The sequence below is a fragment of the Triticum dicoccoides genome, chromosome 5B (assembly GCF_002162155.2).
Source record: "Triticum dicoccoides isolate Atlit2015 ecotype Zavitan chromosome 5B, WEW_v2.0, whole genome shotgun sequence".
Taxonomy (NCBI): domain Eukaryota; kingdom Viridiplantae; phylum Streptophyta; class Magnoliopsida; order Poales; family Poaceae; genus Triticum; species Triticum dicoccoides.
In genome coordinates, this window is record NC_041389.1 from 708,002,615 (window position 1) to 708,006,551 (window position 3,937).

Here is a 3,937-nt window from a genome sequence, read left to right on the forward strand (position 1 = left end):
ATTCTTCACCCTCGAGCCACATGGTCTGGCTTAAGCAAACCTCGACGGTTCCACCGCTATAAAATTATGTTTCACATCTGTAAACTTACGTTGATGGCCCACCCCTACCTCTATCTCTCTCAACTTGATCGACACCGCTGTCTCAAAAAAAAAGCTGGATCGACATTGTTTCTCTCTCCCTAGTCCATCCTCGGATTGCGGCGGCGGCGGCGGCGATTGTGCCGGAGGAACTACCCGGAAGCGAGGGCTACTCCCCACCCTGGCGCGTGGAGTACTCCCCCATTCCCTCTCTCATGCGACCAGGAGGCGAAGTGGACAGCGCAAAGTTCCGACGCGAGGTCTGCGGCGACAACGGCCTTCTCCTGCGTCCCTCCCCACCTCCGTTGGCTTCTAGCCGGTAAGAACTGCCTCTTCCTTTTCCTCTCCCTTTCCTTATCCATCAATTTCTGAATGTTTAGGATTAGCGTTCTTGATTCTTTTAGGAGCGGGGCAAAGGAAGAGGAAGAAGGCCAAGAAAGGATCCCGGGTTGCCCTAAGAAGCTGCTCCTCGGGTTGCCGCCGTACAATGAGGAGGCAGTGGACAGGAAGGGTGGCACTCCTCGTTGATCTCAAGAGCAAAATTTGGGGTTCGGCCCGAACAAGAGCCCCTCATTCTGTCCGATAAAAAAGCGCCCTTATTCTTTACGCGGTTCATCCTCACTTCATTTGGTCTTTTATTGAAACTGCGAACATATTGTGCTTGCTTCGTCAGTTACAAATTTTTCAGGGCAAAATAAGCTGATTGGCAGTCTGTTGCTTGTGTGAAAGGGTGCCTTTTTCAAAAAATATTACGAAGGAATTGATGGCAAATTATATTTGCGTTGATGTTGTGGTAGTGGCTTGTGTAGACCATGTTTGTTTCAGTAGGCAGTGCTGCATAGAAGCACTATCTCTGCAGCCTAAAGTCGCTGCATTATGTTGCACTGATGTGTTCTTTCTTCTTTTTGCTTTTCTCCTAAGATTTAGTGTTTCTTCTTTTCCGAATAAAAATAACACTATACTATGGATATTTTTAGCGAATAAGAAGTGCAATCATTGTTATGACTTGAATCCCGAATGCCATTGTAGTAATTAATTAGATTCTTGGAGCCTAGTTCAATCTCGTATGCTCTTCTACCGACTGAAAGTATTCAATCATGCTTATTTTAAATCTTTTCTCATTGTAGTTCATATACTTCTCCGTGGATCACCCAGCTGTGTTTTTTTTAATAACTCAATTGTAGTTTGCCAGTAACTAGTTTCAAAATGTTTTGAAAATGCCACTTGCATGTAGGAAGAAAAAATAGTTATACTGACAAGCACCTACCATGCCCCTACTGTGATTTCACCGTAGTTTATGGTATACTAACAAGTACCTACGTTGCCTCTATTTTTTACCTGGGCCCTAAAATAATTTCAGCTGTAGTTAATGCTATAGTAACAAGTACCTACGATGCCCTATTTTATCTACCTGGGCCCCTAACATAATTTCAGCTCTATTTCATCTTCCAAAATGGTGTATGTGGAAATAAAGAAGTATGCCTATCATTCTATCATTCTGCTAATTAGTCAATTTTGTAGTTTCTTTCTTTTCCTCGGTGATATGCCAATATGTTTCAGCTCAGCACATGGAGTAATTAGATGGTCCTTCTCCCGTGATTTACTAGATTGTCAGCAATGATTCAAAGGTTAGTTCCTTTAATGTGACATAGATGTGGAAAAAACAATCAACCTATTTAATAATGTATCCATCCATCTAGCAGCAAGTAGTGTAACAAGCAGAAGTAGCTAGTGACCCAGACAAAGAAACTCACTAAAGAGACGGCAGTAGTCTTGGTGAGCGCTCTGAATCTACAAATTTCTTGAGCCATTTTTACATTATGCAAGCATAACATAAGAGATAAAATATAGACACTTTTAGGCACATACTCCAAATGTACCTGACATTAGCTTCCAGGTCTGTAATTAACAGTATGCCAACTACACATAGCATTTGAGACGAAAAAAATGTAGAGATAAAATGGGAGCTCAATAGCCAGACACTTTGAACTTCAAATATCATAAAGTCCAATATGAAAAGGTAAATTTCTGCCTGATGCTTGCGCAATTTACGTTATCATCTAGTTTATTTCTCTGTATGTATATGCTATATATAAGTAAATATATGCATGCATTTTTTTCCTCTAGGGAAGAGCATTCCTCTATTTCTGTTATCATCTAATTTAATTCTATGTATGTATAAGTAAAAATCTGCATGCGTGCTTTTCTCTAGCAAAGAGTGTTGCTCTATTTATCTTGGACCATCATGTCTCATTCACTGGGTTGTTGGTAAGAATCTATCCATGTCTTAATGTTTTTCTGACTACAGTTTGTAGTTGTAAAATCTGTCATTAAGCTTCAACAGTTCACTCTGCAAGCATCTTTCAAGTGTGGTCGCCTGAGATTACCCCATTGGCTTTGACTAAGAGTCCCACTTAATTGTTAGGTTGCTTATTCTAAAGTTCATGATTCTGCATGCGAGCAAAGGATGTGATAAGCGCAGTTTTGTCTATGTAGTTTTGTAGACTTTATTCATCATGACAATTTGATGGAGTCTGAACAATGGTTATCTACAAGGGTGGTTCCAGGAAGACTGCAAGATGATAGGCATCAACCATTTTGAGTTCGTTTTAGCAAGACCATTATGTGTCGCCTTGTAACATTATCAAGTCAGTTTCGGTGCATATAGTGCAGTGTAACATTATCAAGTCAGTTTCGGTGCATATAGTACAGTGTAACATTATCAAGTCAGTTTGTTTCTGTAATTATACGTCGCCTTGTCCATATGTGTTACCCCAACCATCAATATTTTGCATGATGCACTAGGTAATTCGTGTTCAGAAATTTCATTGTGTATCTGCTTAGTTGGCTGGTATTACCTAACAGGCTTCGGACACATTCTTATAGAATCTTAATTGTCAGGGGGAAAAAACCTATAACCTTACTGAGCTATTTTACTCTTTGACGGTACAATTTTGTTGTAGGGCTAGTACACTGGAAATCAGGGGCAGAGCTTAGCCACCAGCTCCATCTACTCGCACGAACAACAAATTTTATACACACATGTGCAACTGTATTTGCTTTCGTACCAATAATTGGAAAGATAATACTAATCTCCTTGACTTCACTGAGAATTGCAGTATATGATGCTGGTAAAAATCGTCTCATCAGTTCTTTAACACAATTACGAGTCAGGTTGCAAAACATCTGAAACTTACCTTCTCTCACCATCCACGCCTTAACTTTACCTCGCACACTCCTGGCGAGCAGGACAGATTACTCCGCTCCATGTTGTAATTTTACCTTGCAAGCGTTTTGTTTTTATGGTGGATGTGCCGCCCACTCTATTGTAATTTTACCTCACACAGCTTTTGTTTCTTACGGGAGTTGTGGTGTGGTGCTGTGTGTCTGGCTCCTACGGGGTGGCTGGGGTGAGGAATAACTATTCCTCACCCAGGGTGGCAAATAGCGCGACCCTAGGTGAACAATCGCCGTAAAAAATATTTTATATTATGTAAAATTACAAACGTAAAAACATAGTGTAAAATATACATGAACTCCAAATTTTCTTGTCTTATGACTTATATTTTTTTCCTTATATCAAATTTTACGTAGTGAATCAATAGGAATGTAACTATTTGAACTCCAAATGTAATTTAATTATGAAGTGACTGTAAGATTATCTCGGGTGAAGAATAACTTATTCTGCACCCTGGGTGATGAATAGCACCACTATATATATATAACATAAAATATTTTTTACGGCGATTGTATATTTTCTTACGATCTCTTTTTATGTCAGAAATAAGACATAACTTACGAAACGTAAAATTATAGTGCATTGGTGGTAAAATAGTGGGGTTGAAGAATAACTATTCCT